A 16842-nucleotide genomic window follows, 5' to 3' on the forward strand; every position below is an offset into this window, starting at 1 on the left:
TGAATAGTAACCAAGAACCAAGGACATGTCTTAGCAATACCAGGGGAGCTTATGGACTCAAAATCACGTACTAGAGCCAGCTTGCACTGGCTCAGTGCAGTGATTGTCTCCTTTCTTTCTAAATCTACATTTAGTGATAGCACAATAGTAGCTAGCAACAGGCCATGGTTGGAGACGTTATATCTCAGAAATTATCAAACACTATAAATCAGGACTTTTTCTTCCTGATAGGCAGTTATTGAACATTTGCTAGACATAGACTAAGGAATATAGATTTCAGAATTTTTAATAATGTAATTAGTGGTAAGCATGATTGTATACTCTTTTGAAGTCAGTGGTATATAAGGAAAAAAAAAACTCTACACATGAAGCAGAATGTTATAAAGGCAGACTGATTAGCTGAAGAAATACATCATAATCTCTAGGGAAAGTACTAAAGTTTTTTAAGAAGTATAGACAGTAAATTAATAGTGAAAATAAAATGGAATCATAAGGAAAATGTTTGAGTAACCAGAGAGTTTGATCCAACCATATCAATAGTGACAAAATGTGAATGATCTAAATGTGCCAATTAAAAACAGAGACTGTCAGATTGGAATTTTTTAAATGATATGCTATTTATAGGAAATCTCCTTAATACAAAAACATAGTTAGATTAAAAGTAAAATGATGGGAAAAGATATACCATGCAACATCAACACAAGAAAGCTTGGGTGGCTATAATAATATCATACAATTACATCAGAACAAGGAATATTATCAATATTTAAGAGAAAATTAGATAATAATAAATGATCAATTCTCCAAGAATACTTAGGAATTCTAAACGTGTAGATCCCTATTAACAAAATCTCAAAATATATAAAACAAAAATTAATAGTGCTAAAAAGAGAAATAGATAAACCCACAATTAACAGTTTGACACTTCCTCTCTCAGTAATTGCTAGAACAAAGACAAGAAATTAGTAAAGATGTAAGAGAGAAGCAACACTATTGACCAATCTATCACTATAATGTCATATTTTTTATATTTATGGAATGCTCAATCTAACATTTGAATAAGCATTTCTTTCTTTTCTTTTCTTTCAACTTTCAACTTTTTATTTTTTAATTGAAGGATCATTGCTTTACAGAATTGTGTTGGTTTCTGCCAAACATCAACATGAATCAGCCATAGGTCCGTCTGAGCCACCGGGAAGCCCAACATATGCATGTCCCTTCCCTCTTGATGAATAACTGTTTCTTTCAAGTGTATACGGAACATTCAGCAAGATAAATAGTATTCTTGGCCATAAAACAAACTTATCCAAATTTATAAGGATAGAGATCAATGTCTTTAGCTCATAATAGAATTAAACTAGAAATCAATAAAATAGATATATCTGGAAAATTCCCAAATATTTGGAAATTAAACCTGCAATAAATATTCTTATATATTCATTGCAACCAAGTTCTATTACTTTCTTAAATATGATGTAATCTCTAAAATATGATGATCCCCTTATGGTACAAATAAGTTATTATTGGCATATGCAATTTTTTTGTTGTTATTTTACAGGACTTAAATGCACCACTTCTCAAGATGACACTTGGCAGAATTATAAACTTCAATCTGAAACTGAAATTTGAGAACTTTTCCAACACCATCCCCCATATGCCTATGTCCTCACCTAGTCATTCTTTTAAACATGACTCAAACATCCCCTAGAGAAGGAAATGGCAACCTACTCAAGTATTCTTGGCTGGAGAATCCCATGAACAGAGGAGCCTGGCAGGCTACAGTCCATGGGGTCGCAAGAGTCAGAAACGACTTAGTGACTAAACCATCAAATATCCCCAAGAAGCCTTCTTTGACAGTTGTCTATACATGCCCACTCCTCATCATTCTCCTAAATTAGACTTTCCTTCTTGTATGTTCCCATGGCACTCTTCACTTACCTTGCTGACACCCTCTGCCTGGTGACCTCCACTTGTCTTTCAAACTTCAGCTCCAGACTCTATAAAAACATTCCATCCCTTCTCCCCTACTTATCTTTACTGGATTAGACACTTCTCTTACATAAACCAAAAACACTCAATGATTAGTGTAACGTTTATCAAGAGCATTGCTATTGATGTTGTTGACCTAATAACTGTTGTGCAGGGCTGTTCTCTTCATCATAGGATATTTAGTAGTATCTTTATTTTAGTACCCGATGCCAGCAGCATACACATGCCAAATGTGACAATCAAAGATGTCTGCAGATATTGCCAACTGTCCTCTGGGAAGCAAAATATTCCCTATTTGAGAACCACTGATTAAGTGCTACTAATCATATTGATCGTAGTTAGTCTGTTTATCTCTTTATTAGTCTACTATCCTAGACTATTGCTAACTCAAAGGGAGAAACAATATATTTTCTTTCTGAAGCCTAGTTTCTAGCATAGAACCTGGAGCCTAATAAATACTTATAAATATTTGCTGAATAAAATAAGTGAAATTCTATTGGTTTGGAAATTATTTTGTTCATAGATCTATTTAGCACATTTCTTCTTCCTCTCTTTTCTGAATTGGGATCTCCTTGAGGACAAAGAACCTTACTTATTCACTTTTGTGTTCACTTATGCACTAAAATCATTGTAATGCACTAAAATGCATTGATCATTGTTTTATGATCGCATCAATCAATAAAAGAATTTCTCATGTAGAATAAAAATGTACTAAAACTGACAGATTATAATCCAAGCTTTCAAGAGTCACAGGGAGAAAGAAGAGGTGCATTTAAAAAATACATATATGTAAATGAAGTAAATGCGAGTATAATACTCTGTATATAACTACAGACAGCTATCTGCAAACTCCTCATAATTTATTTTAATCAATTTATTTCTTCTTTAATAAACTAAATATGACACAACAGGGTTGAAAATGATGGAACTTCAAATATAAAGTGCTAGAAGAATAGAGGAAGACATGTTCTACCTATTTTAAGACCCACATTAAAGTGCACATAATCAGGAGGGAAGACACTAGGTGACTTATGATATATAAAGTGAAAGTGGAAGAAAGTTAAAGTTGCTCAGTCCTGTCCGACTCTTTGCAGCCCCTGCCAGACTCCTCCGTTCATGGAATTCTCCAGGCCAGAATACTGGAGTGGGTAGCCATTCCTTTCTCCAGGGGATCTTCCCAGTCCAGGGATCAAACCCAGGTCTCCCACATTGCAGGCAGATTCTTTACCGTCTGAGCCACTAAGGAAGCTACGAGCCTATGGAGTGGTGTTTTTAATAATTATCAAGGTAATTGTTATTTCCAGGAAGATTATCTAGCATATAAGATGCTAGTCATGCATAGAATTAGAATTATTATTAGGCAGAAAATATTTAGCTGTCTTTTATATCTCAATTTTTACCAGGAATTATGCTCCATTAAAATTAATCAGTTAAAAAAAAAAACTAATCTATTACAGGACTGACTTTTTACTATCTAATTTATTACCTAATATTTAAGAAATTATTATCATGTGTAGTTACGGATGGCAACCAAACTTACTGTGATTATTTCATAATGTATAAAAATAATGAATCATTATTTTGTATACCTGAAACTAATATATCATTGTGTGTTAAGTATAACTTGATTAAAAATTATTACAAAAGCAGCACATGAACATTGTAGAAAAGTATAATTAAATCAATCCTTCACCACCAGAGACCATCACTACTACTTATCTTAATGTCTATATTTCCAGACACACACACACAATATACACACCTTTGTAGTGTCACATCAATATAAAATCGTATTGTACATACTCTTTGTCAAACTACTTTTTAAGTAAATAATCTTTACTTTCTATTTCAGTACCTTTTGTCTCTTCTAATACGCTATATTCAAAATTCCCCATTTGATTAAAAATATGCTAATTGAATCCATTTCTCAATATTTTAAATAAGGAAAATTATGATGTTTTTGTATTGATTTAAAACCTCAACTAATTTCCTAAAACATAAGTCAGAGTAAAATGTCTATATATATGTATATATGTAGCAAGCTGTCATGTTAAGATATAAAATGAATAAAGTTTTCATTAAATGACTAATGTGGTTACTTCAAACAGTTTCATTGTATGCATCAACATGCTGTATTAGTCTGGCTTCTCCAGAGAAGCAGAGCCAATTGCAGATATAGATACAGCTATATAGATTTATGATATCCAATTGATGTAATATACCATATATAATTTATTATAAGGGATTGGCTCACGTGATTATGGAGAATGAGAAGTTCCAAGATCTGCAGTTGAACCCAGAAATCTGGTGAAGACACAGGAAACCCAATGGTGTAGTTCCTATCCAAGTCCAAGTCTAAAAGCAGGAGATCAATATTCTAGCTAGAAGATAGGCAGAGAGAGAAAATTCTCCTTTATTCAGCCTTTTGTTCTATTCAAGCCTTCAATGAAATGGATGAGGCTCACTTACATTAGAAACGGGCCTCTATTTAACTTACTCTTTCTATTCAAATCTTAATCTCATCCAGAAACTCTTTCAAAGATACATCCAGAATCATGTTTAACCAAATATCTGAGCAACCCTTTCAGTCAAGTTGACACATAAAATTAACCATCACACATGCCCTTTGGTGATTCTAGCTGCACCTTTCAAAACATTAATACTTAACAATTCTATCTGGATATAACCCAGATTTCCCCTCCCACATGTATATTGTTTTGTTTAAAATGTAGTATTGAGTTTGTGAGACATAAATACAATTTTTTAAGTATAAATCAGCTGACAAGTATATTGCAAAGACATCTATATTCTGAAGTTTGGATATCAAAGTCCAAGAGGTATTTCACCAGGGAAATGTTAAAGTATGCTAATACCACCCTAAAATATGTAAATATATACACTAGCATACATTTGTAAGAATATTTATGGCAACAAAAAACCTGTAAACACCTTAAACTCCACTTACAATAGTATGAATGAGTTCTGAAATATGTATACAATGGAACAATAAGTTACTAAGAAAATTATACAGCCAAATGGTATAGTATGGATGATCTTGCAAACACAATATTGAACAAAAGAAGAAAGATAAAAATAAGTTCAAAAGTATGAGTCTTATTATTCATATTAAGTTCAAAGCAGGCTAAACCACACCAATGTTTATAGATGCACATATAGGTTTAAAAGCATAAAAGAAAACAAAGGTATGATTATCACAAAGCCAGAAGAGTGTACACTTCCAGGGTGCGGGATAGAATTATAATCAGGGAGAAGCCATGAACAAAGTGGGTGTTCTTGGATGCTGCCAAAGTTCTATTTTTTGACTTGGGTTATACCAGTATTTCTTTTTTAAGTATTCATTTGACAGTACATGTATATTTTATGAACTTTTCTGTAAGTATATATATTTCATAATAAGAAAAGAGTAAGGGATGAATGGGAAAAGTTAGGCATTATACAGGATATACAATTGCAGGATACTGCTGGCAGGCACCAACCTTTGCTTTCTGTATCTGACCATGTGTCGATACACGTGTAACTGAACTGCAGAAGATAAAATAAGGACAACCAAAATAAGCCAAGACAAAAGCATTTGCAAAGGAACTTGCACTTAGAAAATGACAAAAACAACACTAAATGGAAAAAAAAAAACTTCCATATAAATAAAAGGCTTAAAAACCAGTCTAGAGGATAAAAGAAAATGATGTCTCATGCAGACATAATCGACATTCATAAAATATAAGAATACTGCATTTAATAAATACTGCAATTGTCAAGACATGAGTATACCAATGAAATTCAAAATAAGTCATTTTCAATAATTAGAAGAAATTATATCTTACACAGAAAGCAGTAATAAGTAAATATACAATACAATAAATTATTATATGTGCTTAAACTATGGAAAAAGCAAGAGAATTCCAGAAAAACATCTATTTCTGCTTTATTGACTATGCCAAAACCTTTGACTGTGTGGATCACAATAAACTGTGAAAAATTCTGAAAGAGATGGGAATACCAGACCACCTGACCTGCCTTTTGAGAAATCTATATGCAGGTCAGGAAGCAACAGTTAGAACTGGACATGGAACAACAGACTGGTTCCAAATAGGAAAAGGAGTACGTCAAGGCTGTATATTGTCACCCTGCTTATTTAACTTATATGCAGAGTACATCATGAGAAACGCTGGGCTGGAAGAAGCACAAGCTGGAATCAAGATTGCTGGGAGAAATATCAATAACCTCAGATATGCAGATGACACCACCCTTATGGCAGAAAGTGAAGAGGAACTAAAAAGCCTCTTGATGGAGGTGAAAGAGGAGAGTGAAAAAGTTGGCTTATATTCAGAAAACGAAGATCATGGTATCTGGTCCCATCACTTCATGGGAAATAGATGGGGAAACAGTGGAAACAGTGTCAGACTTTATTTTTTTGGGCTACAAAATCACTGCAGATGGTGACTGCAGCCATGAAATTAAAAGACACTTACTCCTTGGAAGGAAAGTTATGACCAACCTAGATAGCATATTGAAAAGCAGAGACATTACTTTGCCAACAAGGTCCATCTAGTCAAGGCTATGGTTTTTCCAGTGGTCACGTATGGATGTGAGAGTTGGACTGTGAAGAAAGCTGAGTGCCAAAGAATTGATGCTTTTAAACTGTGGTGTTGGAGAAGACTGTTGAGAGTCCCTTGGACTGGAAGGAGACCCAACCAGTCCATTCTGAAGGAGATCAGCCCTGGGATTTCTTTGGAAGGAATGATGCTAAAGCTGAAACTCCATTACTTTGGCCACCTCATGCGAAGTGTTGACTCATTGGAAAAGACCCTGATTGCTGGGAGGGATTGGGGGCAAGATAAGGGGACGACAAAGGATGAGATGGCTGGATGGCATCACTGACTCGATGGACGTGAGTCTGAGTGAACTCCGGGAGTTGGTGATGGACAGGGAGGCCTGGCGTGCTGCGATTCATGGGGTCGCAAAGAGTCGGACACGACTGAGAGACTGAACTGAACTGAAACTATGGTATTGACAGAAAAAAACACCCGTAAGTAAATACCTAGCCAAAATATTAAGCCTCTAAAGAAAGTGTAGTCATTTTATGACTCTTTAAAATTCAGTTAAAATAATGTTTCTCGATATTTAAAATAAATGTTAAAATAATGTTTCCTGATGCTTTGACCAGGCTCTGGTACATAATGCAAAAGTTCAGAAGCGTTCTCCTGTGACATTTGATTTCCCATTGAGTGCTGCCCTCTGCCGGGAGAGTTGTGTCACGTCTGGTCCCACTTTTCTGTGCTTCTCAATTTTTGTAAAAGTTTCCGACTTTCGTTTTTGTGAATGAAATGTATTTATCTTCCTCCGAAAATGCTTCATATGAAATTAAAGCAGTTGTAAATAAGGTAAAGATGGCTATGACATATTTTCAATTAAACTAAGAAAAAAAATCTATTTTTACATTTACAAAGAAAATCATAAAATGGAAAAAATATGTATTATCGATTGCATTGCATTATTAAGAAGAACTAAAATCAAATATTTTAAAGAATTTTAAAAGCAGGTATTTGAAGCAGGTATATGAGCACTTAAAATCATCTTAAATTTTTTCTATTTTATAGTGGAGTATATTTAACAATGTTGTGTTAGTATCAGATGTACGGCAAAGTGATTCAGTTATACACATACATATATCTATTCTTTCCAAATTCTTTTTCCATTTAGGTTATTACAGAATCCTGAGCAGAGTTCCCTGCACCATACAGGAGGATCTTGTTGGCTATCTAATTTAAATATAGCCGTGTATACATGTCAATCCCAAACACCCAATCTATCCCTCCCCCTTCATTCTTCCTCCCTGGCAACCATAAATTCATTCTCTAAGTCTATGAGTCTGTTTCTGTTTTGTAAATAAGCTCATTTGTATAATTTTTTTTAGATTCTGCATAAGTGATATCATATGATATTTGTCTTTGTTTGACTTACTTCACTTAGTTAAGTATGATAATCTCCAGGTCCATTCCTGTTACTGCTAATGGCATTATTTCAATATTTTTAATAACTAACAGTCTATTGTGTATTAGTACCAAATCTTATTTATCCATTCGTCTGTTGATGGACATTTAGATTGCCTTCATATCTTGGCTATTGTAAACAGTGCTGCAGTGAACACTGGGGAGCAAGTATCCTCTCAAACCGTGTTTTTCTCCAAATACATGCCCTGGAATGGGATTGCTGGATCATCTGATGGCTCTTTTTAGTTTCTTAAGGAAACTCCATACTGTTCTCCCCAGTGGCTGCACCAGTTTACACTCCAACCAATAGTGTAGAAGGATTCCCTTTTTTCCACACCCTTTCCAGGATTTCTTGATTGTAGACTTTGATGATGATCATTCTGATAGTGTGAGGTGATAGCTCATGAGCAATGAAAATGGATTTTAAAATTGCATCTTCCTAACTATTTGGTTTAAATTGCTATCACATAATTAAACATAAGAAAGAGTTTTCTTATTTTAATGATGCTGTCATCACTCAAAACCAGTTTTGAACTGTTTATATAAAATTTTCTTCAAAAGATGTTTAAAAGAAATATAAGGAAATCAGCCTAATTATTTTACATTTTTGCTAATAATACTGCTAAATTTCATCAGCAGCATTACTTAGAAACTTAATTTTGATTGCTATTCTTATTTTAGAGCAGATATGATTTTTGGAACTAAAGATTTTCCACCACCCAGGGTATTTGAAAGAATATGATGAATGATTCTAACAAATCAATTCCAAAACATATATATGTTGAAAGGTTAAACAATCATTTATATGTAAACTGTCAGATGTCAGCTTCTGCCTAGAATATAGAAAGTTGCAAGAAAAATGTCCTTTCTACCCTAACAATAGTACAAGCCAGATAACCCATGAAATCATGGTTTATTATAAATCTGTCAAGAGAGCTAATGATGGAGAAAAATATCTCATGAATTAAAATCCAGAAAGTCACAAACCTCTCTTTGGAGGGAAGCAATGCAACAGTTTCTTTCATTCTTGCTGAAGCAGTAGAAAAGGACAAAGCCATCAGAGCAAGAAGAAAGATAAGAAGATAACTGGGGAAACTTAAGAAGAAAACTACTGAAATTTTAAGAATTTTTTGTAGACTAAGTGCGAGCTGATATGATAGTTTAGAATCTTTAGAACACAGAGTACACCCACCTACCAATACTTCACAGAGTAGTCATGAAAAATGTTGGGGCTGGAGTAGAAATGTTAAAAGAAACTTTTGAGCACTCAGGCTTTACAGATACAAGGCACCAGGCACCTAACTTTGGTGAAGAGGTGCAGAAATACTGAGAGAGAGCTGCCCTACCAAGGACCTTAAATTCTCCCGGTTGTACACAGAGTAAGAGCAGTGATAATCTATGACTGAGGGAGGGGCAGGGAAGCTGAAAGGGATTCTTCCTGAGGTGTAAGCATAGAAGGTTTCTTGAAGTCTGAAGGCAGCATAGGAAAAACTGAACTGAAATCTTTAGGTCAGTCAGTTCAGTCACTCAGTCGTGTCTGACTCTTTGCGACCCCATGAACCGCAGCAAGCCAGGCCTCCCTGTCCATCACCAACTCCCAGAGTCCACCCAAACTCATGTCCATTGAGTCAATGATGCCATCCAGCCATCTCATCCTCCGTCGTCCTCTTCTCCTCCTGCCCTCAATCTTTCCCAGCATCAGTGTATTTTCCAATGAGTCAGCTCTTCACATCAGGTGGCCAAAGTATTGGAGCTTCAGCTTCAGCTTCAGCATCAGTCCTTCCAATGAATTTTCAGGACTGATTTCCCTTAGGATTGACTGGCTTTATCTCCTTGCAGTCCAAGGAACTCTCAAGAGTCTTCTCCAACACCACCGTTCAAAAGCATCAATTATTCTGCCCTCATCTTTCTTTAGAGTCCAACTCTCACATCCATACATGACCACTGGAAAAACCATAGCCTTGACTAGATGGACCTTTGTTGGCAAAGTCATGTCTCTGCTTTTTAATATGCTGTCTAGGTTGGTCATAACTTTCCTTCTTCCCTGGGTACAAAGCAATGACTGATGTTTGGCTGGGAGAGAAGCAAGAGAACCTAGAGACATTCCTCTGAGATGTAGACAAGCAGGGTCCCAGGAAGGCTGCGAGCAAAGCAGGAGAATGGAAACAAATCCTCCAGGTACTCGGGTCCCTTGTCTGACTGAAATGAAAATTCTGATCCCTTGCACTAATTATCTGAAGCCTGTGGTAAAGATAAACCTAACTAAAGAAACAGCTAAGCCCAGATCCAACTAAATCTTAAATGAGATTAACTCAATTCTTCATGTTACTGGCTTGACAGAATGAATGTGCCCTTCTCTGGGCATAAATATTATTTATTTCAGTTTCTATTGTTCTATTGTCAATATCCAAATATTTAAAAAACTGTGACATGAAAAAAGGAAAAAAAACATGTGACTCACACTCAAGAGAACAAACAGTTCATTAACATCTGGTCCAAACATGGTCTAAGTGTTAGAATTACCAGAGGGACTTTAGAGAATAACACTGAAATATATACATTACCATATATAAAATAGATGGTCAGTGCAAGTTTGATGCATAAAGCAGGGCACCCAAAGCCAGTGCTCTGGGACAATCTAGAGGGATAGGGTGGGGAGAGAGGTTCAGGATGGGGGGGACACATGTATACCTATGGCCAATTCATGCTCATGTATGGCAAAAACCCATCATAATATTGTAAAGTAATTATCTTCTAATTAAAATTAATTAATCAAAAATAAAATAACAATGATTAAATATATTAAGGAATTGCATGGAAAAGATGAATAGCATGGTGAACAGATGGGGAATTTGTTCCCTATGTAGATGAAAACTACAAAAAGGAGCCATATGGTAATCCTAAAAATAAAAAAATAAAATATAAGATGAGGAATTATTGTGATGGCCTCATTCACATTCTGAACACATCAAAGAATCTGTGCATTTGAAGACAAGAGAAATTAGTCAAACTCAAATATAAAGTGAAAAAAATTAAAGAGGAAGGGATCAAAACATTCAATAACTGTGAAACAAAATCTAATGGGCTATCATTTATGTAACTGGAGACCCAAAACAAGAAAAAGGAACAGAGCAGAAGAAATATTGGAAAAGATAATGACCAACAATTTTCCAAAACTGAGAAAAGACTTCAACCCATAGACCTAAGAAGTTCAGTGAAACCCAAGAACAGTAAATTAAAAAAAAAATTACACCTAGGAATATCATAGTTGTACTGCTGAAATCAAAAGCATAAAGATAAAATCTTGAAATGAAAAAAGATATTATTACAGACAATGAACAATGATGAGAATGACAGCTGATTTTTTATCAGAAAACACAATGAAAGTTAAGCAATTAAATAGCATCTTTAAAGTACTGATATGTAAAAAAAAGTTAATCTATAATTTTGTATCCAGTAAAAATGTCCTTTTAACATGAAGTCAAAATAGAGCCATTTGAAAGCAGGCAAAAGCTAAGAGGATTCATCAAATCTCTGGCACATCTGTACTATTAAATACTCACTAATGCTGGGTTTGTTTTTTTTTTTTTCAGTCATTCTTATGTTCGTCATTTGTATAGTTTCATTACTATGTCTTCAAGTTCCATAATAATTTCTTCCCCAGTGTCTAAAGTGTCTAATTCGTCATTAATCCCAATAGTATGTTTTTCATTTGCAGTTTTCATCCCTGGAAGTCTAACTTGAGGGTCTTTTTAACACTTTCTGTCTTTACTTAACATGTGCAATATTTACTCCAGATTCTTAAACTTAGAAATATAGCAATTGTTTACTGTTCTTGTTTACTAATTCTATCTTCTGTGTCCCATTTAGATTGGTTTTGATTATTTTTCTCCTTATGGATCATATACCTTGCTCTGTGCATACTGATAATTTTGATTGGACATTATTGATTTGGTCTTGTTGGATGCTGTGTATTTTTGAATTCTTTTAAATATTCTTGAGCTTTATTCTGTGATGTTATTATTTAGGAACAGTTTGAGCCATCCAGGTCTAGTTTATAAGCACTGTTAGAAGGAAAGAGCAGCATTTAATTTAGGAATGATTCTGCTACTGCTGGGGCAAAACACTTCTGAGTCCTCTATCCAAATCCCATAAATTATGAAGTTTTCCATTTGGCTGGCACCCTCTGTAAATACTGAGTATTACTTCCTCTAATCCCTTCTACATCAAGCAGTTTTCTCACCTTCATGCAGTGACCAGTAGTCAACCGAAGACACACAGGATTTGCAGATCCCCAGAGAGCTCTTTCCCTGTCTCTGAACAGCTTTTTCCTGTTATATTCTTCCCTATGAACTCTCAGTTCTTGGTGTACCCAGATTCCTAGCTTCATCTTCTCAGTTTAGGAAGACCACTACACTTTATCTGGACTCTTTCTCCCTTGTGGCTTGGGAAATCTGCGGGTAATAAGCTGGACAATTTAGGTCATCTCATCTATTCAAATAGTGAATGGAATCACTACTCTTTATTGCTTAATGTTCAACACCTACAAAAACTTTTTCATATATTTTATTCAGTTTCTTGTTGTTTATTCAGGAATATAAACTTTGTTTCTCTGAATCTACTATCTTGATTAGAAATTCCTGTATCATGCTTTTTAAAACCAGTTTAAATCTATATAGTCTGCATATTATCACTGAAATGCTGGTTTTTTCCTTTCAGATTCACCCAAGTAGGATCCTCTAGGTGTTGTACAATATCAAATTTAGATACAACATAGGGTCTTCCCTGGTGGTCCAATGATTGAAAATCCATATTCCAATGCATGCAATGAGGGTTCAATCCCTGGTCTGGGAACTAAGATCACATATGACATGGGGCAACTAAGTCCTTGCACCACAACTAGAGAAGTCCATGTGATGCAACTACTGAATCTGTGCACTCTATGGCCCATATTCTGCAACAAGAAGCCTGCACCATAACTAGAGAAAGCCCACCTGCCACAACGAAGACCCAGTGCAGAAAAAAAACAAAACAAAACAGTATTCCCTATGATCACTTTCTGCTCCACAGAGGGAGTAACATAGGATGTATAAAAACCCTTTTAGTTGTCAAAAACTTTGCAAATTTGCAAACTCTGCTTTATCTAGGTAATGTAGCTTAGTCAATTTACTCTGGAATTTCTCTAGAAGTGAAGAAACATAAACACATACAACTCACACCACACATTTGTCCATTTTATCATGTTGTTCAGTTGCTAAGTCGTGTCCAACTCTTTGTGATCCCATGAACTGCAGCACACCAGGCTCCCGTCCTCCACTATCTCCCAGAGTTGGTTCAAATTCATGTTCACTGAGTCATGAGTGATGCCATCCAATTATCTCACCCTCTGTCACCCCCTTCTCCTCTTGCCCTCAATCTTTCCCAGAATCAGGGTCTTTTTCAGTGAGGCAGCTCTTTGTAGCAGGTGGCCAAAGTCATGGAGTTTCAGCTTCAGCATCAGTTCTCCCAATGAATATTCAGTGTTGATTCCTTTAGGATTGACAGGTATGATCTCCTTGCTGTCCAAAGTACTCTCAAGAGTCTTCCCTAGCACCATTATTTGAAAGCACCAATTCTTTGAGCTTAGTCTCCTTTATGGTCCAACTCTCACATCTATATATGACTACTGGAAAAATCATAGCTTTGACTGTACGGATCTTTGTCAGAAAAGTGATGTCTCTGCCTTTTAATACACTGTCTAGGTTTGTCATAGCTTTTCATCCAAGGAGCAAGTGTCTTTTAATTTTGTGATTGCAGCCACCGCATGCAGTGATTTTGGAGCCCAAGAAAATAAAATCTGCCACTATTTCCACATTTTACCCATCCATTTGCCATGAAGTGATGGGACCAGAAGCGATCTTAGTTTTTTGAATGTTGAGTTTTAAGCCAGCTTTTTCACTCTTCTCTTTTACCTTCATCAAGAGGCTCTTCAGTTCCTCTTTGTTTTCTGCCATTAGAGTGGTATCTGCATATTTGAAGTTGCTGGCATTTCTCCCAGCAATCTTGATTCCAGCTTGAGATTCATACAGCCCAGCAAGTTGCATGATATATTCTGCATAAAAATGAAATAAGCAGGTGACAACATACAACCTTGACCTACTCCTTTCCCAATATGGAACCAGTCTGTTGTTCCATGTCTAGCTCTAACTGTTGCTTCTTGACCTGCAAACAGGTTTCTCAGGAGGCAGAAGGTGGTCTGGTATTCCTATCTCTAAAAATTTTGCAGTTTATTCTGACTGACACAGTCAAAGCCTTTAGTATAGTCAATGAAGCAGAAGTAGATTTTTTTTTAAAATTTTCTTGCTTTTTCTATGATCCAGTGGATGTTGGCAATTTAATCTCCAGTTCTTCTGCCTTTTCTCTTTTCTAAATTCAACTTGTACATCTGGAAGTACTCAGTTCATGTACTCTTGAAGCCTAGCCTGAAGGATTTTGATCATTACCTTGCTAGCAGGTGAAATGAGGGCAATTTAATGGTTGTTAGAACATTTTTGGCATTGCCTTTCTTTGGGATTGGAATGTAAACTGACCTTTTCCAGTCCTGTGGCCACTGCTGAGTTTTCCAAATTTGCTGGCATATTAAGTGCAGCACTTTCACAGCATCACCTTTTAGGATTCAAAATAGCTCAGCTGGAATTCCATTACCTTCACTAGCTTTGTTCATAGTAAGGCTTCCTAAGGCCCACTTGACTTCACACTCTAGGATGTCTGTCTAGGTGAGTAACTACACCATTCTGGTTATCTGTGTCATTAAGAATTTTTTGTATAGTTCTTCTGTGTATTCTTGCCACCTTTCTTAATCTCTTCTACTTCTGTTAGGTTCTCACTATTTTTGTCCTTTATCATGACCATCTTTGCATGAAATTTTCCCCTGGTATCTCCAATTTTCTTGAAGAAATAATGATCTGAGATAAATTTTATACCATTAGTGTCTATGCTTTAGTTTTCATTCCAAAATGTAATTTAAGAATTTAATTGAGATTAGCCCCTGATGTCTCTCTTTTGCATGTTCCTCAGATTTCAGACAAACTGTTTGTTGCAATCAATGATTATGAAGTGATTAAAATAAAAATTAACATCCTGTCTTCCTAAGTACATAGAAAAAGACAACATGAGTAGTTTACAAATGCTTCTATTATATGCAATATTGAGAACAGAGCAACAGCTGGTGTTCAAATAACTAAATCCTTTTACTGAAAATTCAGAATAGAGAGATTGGCTAGATGTGGATGATGCATCATAATTATATGATTCAGTGCTTTGCTCAGAGGTTTCTGCTTTAAGGAGAGTGTTTATATGGCCTTAATTACATAATTTGGAATTCATATATGAGAGAGGAGAAGGAGAGAGAGAGAGAGGTGGAGAGTGAAGAAGGAGGGAGAGGAAAGAAGAGAAGGTAAGGGAGGAGTGGGGAGAGGGATAGAAAGAGGACGTAGGAACATGTGTAACACAGGATTCAGGTGGCATAGTAACTTAATCCTGCTTGAACACTACCCTGAGTATATTAACCTACCTCACTTCTTTCCCTTTGCTCCTTGTTGTATGCTTTCAATTGATTCAACTAACAACATGATTAAATTATCTTGATTTGGTCTGTGAGCCCTTCTGTTCTATTATGTCTGAGAGAGCCTGATTAGTAGAATATTTGGAGACTATCATGTTTTTGTCCAGTCACTCAGTCATGTTGGACTGAGACTATTATATATCAAGCTATTTATAACCATGATGATGATTTCATTTCAGTTCAGTCACTGTTGTGTCTGACTCTCTGTGACTCCATGGACTGCAGCACGCTAGGCTTCCCTGTCCATCACCAACTCCCAGAGCTTGATCAATGTCCATCCAGTTGGTGACGCCATCCAACCTTCTCATCCTCTGCTGTCCCCTTCTCCTCCCACCTTCAATCTTTCCCAGCATCAGGGTCTTTTCTAGTGAGTTGGCTCTTTGCATCAGGTGGCCAAAGAATTGGAGCTTCAGCTTCAGCATCAGTCCTTTCAATGAATATTCAGGACTGACTTCCTTTAGGAATGACTGGTTGGATCTCCTTGCAATCCAAGGGACTCTCAAGAGTCTTCTCCAACACCACAGTTCAAAAGCATCAGTTCTTTGGCACTCAGCCTTCTTTATGATCCAACTCTCACATCCATACATGACTACTGGAAAAATCATAGCTTTGACGATATGGACCTTTGTTGGCAAAGTAATGTTTCTGCTTTCTAATATGCTGTCTAGGTTGGTCATAGCTTTTCTTCCAAGGAGCAAGTGTCTTTTAATTTCATGGCTGCAGTCATAATCAGCAGTGATTTTGGAGCCCAAGAAAATAAAGTCTCTCACTGTTTTCATTGTTTCCCCATCTATTTGCCATGAAGTCATGGGACCAGATGCCATGATTTTCATTTTTTGAATGTTGAATTTTAAGCCAGCTTTTTCACTCTCCTCTTTCACCTTCATCAAGATGCTCTTTAGTTCTTCTTCACTTTCTGCCATAAGTGTGATGTCATCTGCCTATCTGATATTATTGATGTCTCTCCCAGCAATCTTGATTCCAGCTTGGGCTTCATCCAGCCTGTCATTTCACATGATACACTCTGCATATAAGTTAAATAAGCAGGGTGACAATATGCAGCCTTGATGTACTCTTTTCCCAATTTGGAACCAGTCCATTGTTCCATGTCCACTTCTGTTGCTTCTTGACCTACATACAAGTTTCTCAGGAGACAGGTAAGGTGGTTTGGTATTCCCATCTCTTTAAGAATTTTCCACAGTTTGTTGTGATCCACACAGTCAAAGGCTTTAGCTTAGT

At 36.0% G+C, this 16842-nt stretch overlaps 1 protein-coding gene across 2 annotated transcripts in view; it reads right to left on the minus strand.

Moving 5' to 3' along the window:
• FBXO4 (F-box protein 4) overlaps positions 1–16842 on the minus strand; it is a 215176-nt gene that overhangs the window by 156813 nt on the left and 41521 nt on the right. Inside the window, exon 8 of one of the 2 annotated variants that reach the window (XR_009491873.1) lies at positions 4244–4370. The exons of the other annotated variant lie outside the window; for it this stretch is intronic. The gene's annotated coding sequence lies outside the window, so the exon portion shown is untranslated. The remainder of the gene's footprint in view (positions 1–4243; positions 4371–16842) is intronic. 2 annotated transcript variants of the gene reach the window in all.

Source organism: Bos taurus, chromosome 20, assembly GCF_002263795.3.
Source record: "Bos taurus isolate L1 Dominette 01449 registration number 42190680 breed Hereford chromosome 20, ARS-UCD2.0, whole genome shotgun sequence".
NCBI lineage: Eukaryota > Metazoa > Chordata > Mammalia > Artiodactyla > Bovidae > Bos > Bos taurus.